General features: G+C 38.2%; 1 long non-coding RNA gene across 1 annotated transcript; it reads left to right on the plus strand.

Moving 5' to 3' along the window:
- Positions 1-1995: 1995 nt before the first annotated feature.
- LOC146397597 (uncharacterized) lies at positions 1996-9107 on the plus strand. Its single transcript, XR_014824337.1, has 3 exons — positions 1996-2160; positions 6305-7167; positions 7621-9107. It is a non-coding gene; the product is annotated as an uncharacterized LOC146397597 (long non-coding RNA).
- The last annotated feature ends 1991 nt before the right edge of the window (positions 9108-11098 follow it).

An 11098-nucleotide genomic window follows, 5' to 3' on the forward strand; every position in this document is an offset into this window, starting at 1 on the left:
GGTTTTGATTTGCATTTCCCTGATGATTAGTGATATCAAGTACATTTTCATATGCCTGTAGACCATCTGCATATCTTCTTTGGAAAAATGTCCATTCAGATCTTCTGCCCATTTAAATTTTTTTTTTTTTTTTTTTTTTTTTTTTGCTGTGGAGTTGAATAAGTTCCTTATATATTTTGGATATTAGCCCCTTATCAGATATAGCATTTGCAAATATTTTCTCCCATTCAATATTACCTTTTTATTTTGTTGGTAGTTTCTTTTTTTTTTTTTTTTCTTTTTGGTCTTTTTGCCTTTTTTTTCCCCCAGGGCTGCTCCCATGGCATATGGAGGTTCCCAGGCTAGGGGTCTAATCGGAGCTGTAGCCTCTGGCCTAGGCCAGAGCCACAGCAACTCGGGATCCAAGCCACGTCTCAACCTACACCACAGCTCACAGCAATGCCGGATCCTTAACCCACTGAGCAGGGCCAGGGATTGAACCTGCAACCTCATGGTTCCTAGTTAGATTTGTTAACCATTGCGCCACGATGGGAACTCCTGTCGTAGTTTCTTTTGCTGTGTAAAAGCTTTCGAAATTGATATAGTGTCACTTGTTCTTTCTTTTTTTTTTTTTAAGTAGGTTTTTGTGTTCTTTTTGGAATAAGATAAAATGATTCTGATACTCATTCTGATAAAATGATTCTGATACTCTGTAGAGGAGACTGGGCATCTGAGACTAGCCAAAATTCTTTTGCAAGTTAGTGAGGGAGGACTTGGCTTGTTTAACCTCCGAGATGCTGTAATTAAACCCACTTAGTCCTAGAACGGTAATAGCTAAATAAGTAAACAATATAGAATATCCAGAAAAAAAGATCAGAGTACATATGAGAAACTAAGAAATGACGAGTGTTATTTCAGTTTGAATGCTAAAGGATGGTTTATTTATGAATATGCTGGCATAATGGGCTCTCCCTCTGGAAGAAAACAAAGTTATATTCATAGCTTGTATCATTGTGAAAGTAAGTTCAATTTTAAAATATAAAAGAAACAATAAAATTTAGGAAAATATTTCCATAATCTTGGTAGGTTAAAAAAAAAACAACAAACCAAAGACATCAAAATAGATATGTTTTACATCATAAAGATAAGTTGAATATCGTAAAAAGATTTCATGTACAGGTGTACCTTGGAGATAATAAGTTCAGTTTCAGACCACTACAATAAAGTGAATATTGAAATAAGGCAAGTTACATAAATTTTTTTGTTTCTCAGTGCATGTAAAAGTTGCATTTATACCATAGTCTATTAAGTGTTCAATACATTATGTCTAAGAAAACCAGTGCATATACCTTAATTAAATAATACTTTATTGCTAAAAAATGCTATCATCTGAGCCTTTAGTGAGTCATAATCTTTTTGCTGTTGGAGTGTCTTGCCTCAAGTTGATGACTGCTAACTGATCTGGGTGGTGGTTGCTGAAGCTTGAGGTGGCTGTGGCAATTTCTTAAAATAAGACAACAATGAAGTTTGCCATGTTGATTGACTCTTCCTTTCAGGAACAGTTTCTCTGCAGCATGCAATGCTATTTGATAGCATTTTACCCACAGAACTTTCAAAATTGGAGTCAATCCTCTCAAACCCTGTGTGCTTTATCAACTAAGTTTATGTAAATCCTTGTCATTTCAAAAATCTTCATAGCATCTTTACCAGGAGTAGATTTCTTCAAAAAAAAAAAAACAAAAAACAAAAAACAAAAAACAAAACAAAAAAAACCCCTGCTCATCCATAAACAGCAGCTATTCATCCATTAACATTTTATCATGAGATTGCAGCAATTCAATCACATCTTAAGGCTTCCTTTCTAATTCCATTTCTTTTGCTATTTCTACCACATCTTTCTCCACTGAAATCTTAAAGTCATCCATGAGAGTTGGAATCCACACTCCTGTTAATGTTGATATTTTGTCCTTTTTTCATGAGTTGTTCTTTCTCTTTTCATTTTTGGCTTCCCTGCAGATGGAGTTTCTGGGCCAAGGATCAGACCTGAGTCACGGTTGCAACCTATGCCGCAACTTTGGCAACAATGGATCCTTTAAGCTACTGTGCCAGGCTAGAGATCGAACCTGCATCCTGGCACTGCAGAGACGCCACTGATCCCGTTGCACCACATCGGAAACTCCAGTGAGTCATGAATGGGATTTTAATGGCATCTAGGGTGGTGAATCCTTTCCCAAAAATTTTCAACTAACTATGCCCAGTTCCATCAGAGAAATCGCTCTCTATATAGGGCAACTATAGTACAAAATGTATTTCTTAAGTAATAAAACTTGAAAGTCAAAATTACTCCCTAGGCTACAGAATGGATGTTGTGTTAGCAGACAGGAAAACAACACTAACCTCATTTTATATCTTTGTCAGAGCTCTTGGGTGACTAGACACATTGTCAATGAACAGTAGTTTTTGAAAAATTTTTTTTTTTTTTTCTGAGGAGCAGCTCTCAACAGTGGTTCAGTAAACCATGTTGTAAACAGATGTGCTATCATCTAGGCTCTGTTGTTTCATTTAGAAGTATAGGCGGAATAGATTTATCACAAGGGCCTTAGGATTTGAGGGATGGTAAATGAGCATTGGTTTCAACTTAAAGTCATCAACTGTATTAGCCCACAACAAGAGAGTCAGCCTGTCCTTTGACACTTGGAAGCCAGGCATTGACCTCTTCTCTCTAACTCTGGAAGTCCTAGATGGTATCCTCTTCCAATACAAGACTGTTTTTATCTACAGTAAACATCTGCTGTTTAATGGAGCTACATCATTAATTATCCAGATCTTCTGAACAACTTGCTGCAGCTCCTATATCAGTACTTGCTACTTCACCTTGCACTTTTGTCATGGAGATGGCTTTTCTTAAATCTCATTAACAAAACACTGCTAGTCTCAGGCTTTAATTCTGTAGTTTTCTCACCTCTCTCAGCCTTGATAAAAATGAAGGGAGTTAGGGCCTTACTCTGCATTAGGCTTTGACTTAAGGGAATGATTGTGGCTCGTTTGATCTTCTATCCAGACCACTAAACCTTTTTCTGTATCAGCAGTAAGGTTGCTTCACTTTTCTATCATTTTTACTGGAGTAGCACTTTAAATTTCAAGAACTTTTCCTTTGCATTCACAATTTTACTGTTTGTCTCAAAAGGCCTAACTTTTGGCCTATCGGCTTTTGGTATGCCTTCCTCACTAAGCTTAATCATATCTGGCTTTCACTCCAATACTTAGAGGCCATTGTGGGGTTATTAACTCTTCCTTTCACTCATATACTTAGAGGCCACTGACACTCTTCTTTTGGTTCCCCAAAACAATTACAACAGTAGCATCCAAGATCTCTGATCACAGACCATCATAGTAAATTTAATGGCAAGAAAATTTGAAATGTTTCTTGAGAATTACCAAAATGGTGACCCAGAGACACAAAGTGAACAAATGCTATTAGAAAAATGGTGGCAATGGATTTGGAACAACCCTTTGTAAAAAATGCAGTGTCTCAACGTGCAATAAAGCCAAGTGTAATAAAACAAGGTAGGCCTGTATTAAAAGGAATACTGCAAAATTGTTAAGGGTATGTGGAAACAGTGCTTTTACGGAGCGCTTGAGATATAAATTTTGGTGCATAGTTCTATCAGAATCTTTAAAGAAAACAAACATCTTTTGATAGACTCAAGCTTCTTCCAGAAATTTATAAGCAAATAGGCGAGTATATATAGCTGCATTACAGGATTGTCAGTACAAAAATGTTTTTTGTCCTTTCACAGAGAATTGGTTATGCAAATTGTGATATATTCATGTAATGGAATACTACACAGTCATTAAAGATAATGTTTTGGACACAGATTTATGGACATGGAAAGATGTTCATTACCTCTTGTTATGTGAAGAAAATAGATTATAAAATGGTATATAAAATACCACATTTTTGCTAAAAGTATTAGGTATGAATAGGAAAAAGTCTAGATTGAAACACACCAAAGTAATAGTAGTTATTATTTATGAATGGAACTAAAAGTGATTTCTTTTCCTCTGTTGTCTGATTTTTTTTTTTTTTTCCCCGGCCATGCCCAGCGGTAGTGGCGGCATATGGCAATTACCAGGCCAGGGATCAAACCCTCTCTACCTCTGAGAATGCCATCCTCAACACAGCAGAAGCTCTGTTGTGTGAATTTTAAAATGATGAACAGATGGTCTATTTATCATATAAATAGAACAGATCTATACATCCATTCATCCATCCATCCATTCAACTAACCACCTATCATCTATCTATGTATATCTTTGGTGGGGGGAGGAGAAAATTTTATGTTGTTATTTTTTCTGACTCTTATTGCTCTCCTGGCCACCCTGTAACCTGATGCTATTTAGCTTTTGTACTTACCTCTCCAGGTGAGGTAAGTACAAAAGCTAAATAGTGTTTTGTCAGGGTCACACCTGACTTCCTGTTTGTCAAAAGGAATATATACTTTTCATTTCTTATCAGTTGGATCTCTGGTTCTGTTTGTGTACGTCATTCCTTTCTTTTAAAAACTTTTCTCCTTTGGATTCTATGTCACTTTTTTTCTTACTATTGAACCTATTTCATTGAATATATAGTGAATCATTACCCACACTTTCTATGTAGATGTTCCCCAAATGTTCATTTTTGTTCCTCATTTCTTTGTATTTTATGTACTTATGCTATTTTATGCATATATGTATATCTATTTCTATATCTATTTATAAAACTGCCCACAGGACAACATCCTCTTGATGATTTAAGACCATCTCACATTTCGTATATTCAAACCTGGAGTCTCTTCTTCCTTCACTCCTCTAGTTCCGTTTCTCTTTTTTCTCTACAGCTTTCAGTGAATGGCATTACCATCTACTCTACTACCTGAACCAGACATCTAGGAATCATCATACGTAGGCCCGGGCTTGTCTCTTTTCCTCACTCCTCTTGGTCAGGCTGCTGATTCCACATCCTTAAAATCTTGTGGATGAGTCCATTTCCTCATTTCCATCACCGCTGCCAGGCTTTATTTCAGGCATGCATGACTTTCTCCTGGATTTATGTGGCAGTCTTTAGTCTTAGCCTGGGTTCCACCAAAGCAGAATCTGGGACAAAGGCTGGTGTTCAGGTTTATTTGGGTACTTTATCTAGGGGAGTAGGAATGAAGAAACAGAAGGAAGAAAAGCCAACACAATCTGCTTTGCCAAGCTGGCCACCACCTCAAAACACTCTTGCTCAGTCCTGTGGAAATTTTCCATCTGTTTTGTGAAAGGAGGAAGCGTTAATTGCTCAGCTTCCATTCCAGTTGTTCAAGGGTGGTGCAGTGGACAGAGGGTGCTCTCATGGTCATCAAGTCCCTGGCAATTCCAGGCCGCACTTGGCACTCCCAAACCTCAGAAATCCCTGGTGTAGGAAGTAAGAAGTAGGTAGCACACACTCCAGCAATGGTTTCTGTACGAAAAGGTGGGGCTGAGAAGATTTGAAGTGGCCCATAGGAAGTATCTGATTTATATTCTAACTGAAAATCCTGTCCTCCTTCTGAAATCCATACTTTAGAGCCAGAATAATCTTCCTAAAACAAAATAATTATGTTTATTTCCTGCTTAAAACATTTCAATGTCTCTCCTAGAGAATTAAAGAAAAATATATGCTCTGTAACATATCATAAAAGTCCACCTTTATCATCTGGCTCCTTCTTACCTCCTAGAGCTATCATTCACCACCTCCCTATATAAACCCTTCCCAGAACACACCCAGCTCTCATTCCAGTTCCTTATCTATCCTGTACTCTCTCCTCAGAATGCCCTTCCTCTCTTTTTGCTCAAATATTCTTCCAGAAACCTTACTTGACACTCTACTCTTCTTCCCAGACTGGGTAAGTGCCCCCTGCCTTTATGGTCCAGCAACTCGCTGTTTACCTTCATCCTAGAACTTACTTTATTCTCTTACATGTGAGGGGGGTTCTAATTTATCTAAGTTATCAATTCTTAGTGCATAATAAGTGCTCAATAACAGTTGAAATTGTTCCAAAACCTACAGAAAAGCTGTATATCAGGGAAGGTGAGCCAACTATATCACAGAAACAATAACCACATTCATCATTTGTCTAAATACCGTTGATGTTTTAGTTTCTCTCAGAATGTGTTATTCCTCAATGCGCCTGAGGAAGAACGCCGATTTTAAGCATTGCATGAAGGAGTGTTAGGTGAAGAGATGAGAGAGGTGGGAGCTCTGATATGCTAGAATGGTCCAAGGAGCAGTCTTGTCATTACTGATGGGAACACCGCTTCGCAGATCACCTGCTGCTGCCGGCAAGAAGTGTGAAAATGGATAACCGGTGTAACAGTCTGCTAGAGGAAGTGTTTCAGCCCTCCAGATACGTAGCACCCACACACTGGAGCTGGCAACGCTGCCATGTGAGTCTGGATGAAATTGGGCTGTGTGCCAGGATAATTTTTATAACATTTCAAAATGTTACATAAGCCACTAACATGGTAGCTCCCTAAGGACTGAGTCTTGCCGCCAAGAGGTGTGGCATTGCTGTAACCCTGAAAATGTGGCAAAAACTCAGAAAAATACTGTAGGCTGACAGGCTATTTTTCTCTTCCAAATAAATCTACCAGGCTGAATTCATTTGGAAAAGAATAGATTCAACTTGATTTGTTTGGCTTTTGTGGTTCAGCTTTCAAATAATTAATTTGTTCCAAATATAACTTTATTTTTTAAATGAATAATTGTATAATTCTTTAGTTAATCAACTAAATAAATGCTTATAACTATTTCTGGCTTTAGTGATTCTAATGGTTGCCTTTCTAACTTTAAATAATACAAAATGGTACTCTTTCTTCAACTGTCAACTTCAGGCATGATTTATTAGCTGAACTTCTGAGAAGCTGAAAAATATCGTGTCTACTTAAGCTATACTTTCCTCTTCTTCTACCTCCAATTTAAAACAATTGTTATTTTTGTTTTATTTTTTATTTTACCGAGACAGCATCTCATAACTCCCAATGATGTTAGGTAACATTAAACATTTATTTAGTGCTTATTCCATGCTAGGAACTGTTCTAAACACTTTGGTTTTTGTTTTCTTTCTCTCTCTCTCTCTTTTTTATTTATTTTTATTTTTTGTTTTGCTATGCCCGTGGCATATGGAAGTTCCTGGGCCAGGGATTGAACCCTTGCCACAGCAACGACCTGAGCTGCTGCAGTGACAATGCTTTGTCCTTAACATTCAGTGCCACAAGGGAACTCCTAAACACTTTTTATATTTATTCAATTACCCTAATGTTGGACCTATGAAATAGAGATTATTATTCCCATTTTTCAGACACAGAAATGGTTACCAGTACAAGGTTACCAGTTAATTAGTGGTAGAGCTGGGATAGCTGCATTATCTGTGCTAGTAATTATTATGCTCTCTCTACAGTTTTCCTTAGAAAAAGCTACTAGAAACCATGGGCCTACCAAGCCCCTGCATGTAAAAGCTCTTTTTCTCTTTCACTCCCCACAAACATCCTGTTCACCTTCTAGAGCGGGGTTATCATTCTTTTTTTTTTTTTTTTTAAGTCTTTTTGCTATTTCTTGGGCTGCACCCACCGCCTATGGAGGTTCCCAGGCTAGGGGTCGAATCAGAGCTGTAGCCACCAGCCTACGCCACAGCCACGCTGGATCCGAGCCGTGTCTGCAAACTACACCATAGCTCACGGCAACGCCGGATCGTCAACCCACTGAGCAAGGGCAGGGACCGAACCCGCAACCTCATGGTTCCTAGTGGAGTTCGTTAACCACTGAGCCACGACGGGAACTCCCAAGAGGCGGGGGGATCATTCTTACCTCTTTCGTTCTCTGGCTCTTCCTCAGAGGAAGCCCTCTCTTCTCTCTGCCTGTAGGTCCCTGAAATGGAAGGCAGCATCTCTTGAGTCTTGGCCATGGGGGGTGAGAAAGGTGATGCTGGTGGTGGGAGTGCTTTTGTGTGTACTGTCTAGGGTCCAGTGTGAGGGGCACTCTCAGGCAGGGGGCCTAGTGGAAGCCAGTGTGGGATAGTGATGTGGGTGGAGTACCTTGAACTATCTGCACTGAGAAAAATGTTTAAATTTTATATCCTCAAAATGGATATAACATTTATATGCTGCTGGGTAACATTTAAAATTTTGTGGATTTGATTTCTAGGTTAATCCAAAGGTTGAACATTAATAAGCAGCATTTACATTATGTTGACTTAGTGAATACTGTCTAGTGTAGAGACATGTATTAGGATTAAAAACTCAATGTTTCAAACGTGGTACCAATCAAAGCCAAATGATCCATGTAACCAGCTCAAATGTTTTTCCATCTCTCATTAGTGAGCCCTCTTCTAGATGTTCAAAATCATGCCACATTTTAGTTTACATACTTTTCTTCCTCCCTCCCTCCCTTTCTCCCTTCCTTCTTTTCTTCCTCTCTTTCTTACCGAAACAAACAAATACAAATTCCACCCTTTTAAATGATACTTTTAAAAAGGTACCATACTAATATTTTCCCTTCTGTCTGTCCACTTTTATTATATTATTTCTTCAGTCTTAATAGAAGTGTTTGTTGAGTAATCATTTGTGCTTAAGCTTCACTTTGAACTAGAAATTATATTTGGTCTGCATTATAAATGTATCTGACAAAGAGCATTGTTAGGCAACAATAGCATTTTTTTCCCTTAAACATAAATGTCTTTAATGAACATTTACTTAGAAATACCTAAAAAGTAAAGATGATGATTTCAGAATATTATTCTCCACCTCCTACCTACCCCAGGCTAGTAATACAGAGAAAACTTCGTTATTGCATCCACAATTAATTAGATTCCCTATCAGCTTAATCACACTTATAGCACAATAATAATTGATGTTCATATTGATGTCCTTAAGGCGATACAAGGTGTCAAGGCACCTTCATAATTAGCAGAACAAAGTTAAATTATATTGAAAATTAATTTTAGTGGAAATTATTTTAAGCTAGATCTATAGACATTTGTGATAAATATATTTATTGCTCTATCATATTATAGAAAGAATTTGAGGTGGCTTGCATAAAAGCATGCTACACAAAAGATTAAAAAAAAAAACATGGAGGAGAGTAGGAAAGGTGGGTTGAAGCTAGGATTGTGGTTGGTGCTCAAAGTGACTGCAGTGTCTGGCCCATGGTTATTCTGAACACTCGAACAGATGAACCAAAACCAGTTCTATTGTCAGTTGGACCAGTTCCTTGATTTCCAGTGCATATAACAAAAAAAAGCATTTTGCTGTGTGAAAGAGAGCTACTGCTAGAACAAGGGCTGGGGCAAATTACTTCCTGTGGGCTCGAGGAAGAAGATATCTTCAGTATAGAATGTGATGTACCCATAATTTCTTCACAGTAACAGTAGCAGTAGGACATAGGGGAGTTTTAGTAATACGAACAAACAGAACTCTGTAGGGTACAATTATAAGCAACTTTATTCTTCTGCTCCCACGCTACCATCATTTAATGCCTGTTGATTTTCCCCACTCCTTTTGTGAAATTTAGGACAAGTCCCTAGGTTTTCTTATCATTCTCACATGAAATGTTTCCACTCACTTTTAGTCACCAGAATAGTTTCCTTTTAGTTTTTATTATGTTCAGTCCATGAAAATAATCAATACCCTGAACTTCTTTTGAAGTTGAACTTTTCTCCTCCTTCCAGACTGAATTGGATGTCTGTGGTGATGTGGGAGGACAAGGTCTTGCTTCTTTTCAGGTTTTGAAATTTTCTTTCTTTCCTCCCCTACCACACCCTCCCTTCCTACCACCATGACTAAATTGTCCCAGGTTCCTTAGCTTTGGGGAAGATGGAAGAAACCAGTGTCATGAAACAGCTTACTTCTTGGTCAGGCTGTACCCGGACCAGTGGTGCAAGTGTAGCTCGCACCCCCTGCTGCCCGCTCTTTCCAGGTACTTCTGCTTCAGGTGGTGGATCCTTTAGGGTGTGCCAGACACCAGCCTCCTGTGCCTCCACATTCCTGGACACGTGTACTAAGTTCCCAAGATGTTCTCCTTAAAGCCTCTTTCTCCAAGCTGAGGTAAAGTTGAAGGAAACATCCTTCTTCCTCTCAACTGAGGGGCAAGGGACGATGTTACAGCACTGCAAGTTTTCTTTCCCACCTCTTCTACAAAACCTTTTTAGATCTTCAACTAAATATTGAATAACCAACCGGTTGGTTTTCTGACTCCTATTTTGTGAGTCTCTTTTGTCATTTCTTGTTTGGCTCTCAGCTTCTTGGTGGGCTCTGCTGAAACTAATTCAAAACAGAGTCCCATTTTAATATCTTGTTACATTCTTAATAAAATTCTGCTGTATAAGTGGATGGGAAATATTGCTAAAGTGCCTTTCTGCCTCAAGGACCAAAACAACGTGTTTCAGGTGTGAAGTTCTTTGCTAGTCCAGGTAGATGGTATTTTATTCTATTATCTATTTTCCCCATTTAAGGGTGAAATTAATACATATTCATTGTTAATGGATTAGAAGCATTGATAAAAAGAAAAAAAAAAAATTGGGAGTTCCCGTCATGGCGAAGTGGAAACAAATCCGACTAGGAACCGTGAGGTTGAAAACAATGCTTTTTTGATAATAGACAATGCTCCCAGATGTCCTTCTAGTGTTGAAATTATGGAGATAATATCACAGTGATCTTTAATGCCTCCCAGCATTATGTCTCATTGTAGCCCCTAAGAGTCTTGCAGCCTTCAAAACATATTGTTTACAGATGGTGATGTGTTATGTGGCCCATATATGCTGATATATAGTCTGGTGATGCAGGCAACAATGTTTCAAAGATTTATGGAAGAGTTTTGACATTCAGAAGGTCTCCAAATTTATCAACTGGCTTTGGCATGTATCATAACAAACAACAAATGGAATATAAAAAAAAATTGGTCCCACAATTGTTGCTGACTTCCAAGTTTTCAAGGAAGTGATTAACACAAAAAAAAAGTCCTAAATCTTGTGAAGGAAGCTAGATTTAGTGAAGTGGATGATACAGAGAACTTAAAACCAAAGCCACTTGTTCAACCTGATGTTCATTCTAGGTCAAAGGAAGA

The sequence above is a fragment of the Sus scrofa genome, chromosome 13 (genome assembly GCF_054392235.1).
Source record: "Sus scrofa isolate SSC_HxYL_T2T_F1_AM1 chromosome 13, Sscrofa_HxYL_maternal_Yorkshire_Landrace_v2.0, whole genome shotgun sequence".
Taxonomy (NCBI): Eukaryota; Metazoa; Chordata; class Mammalia; order Artiodactyla; family Suidae; genus Sus; species Sus scrofa.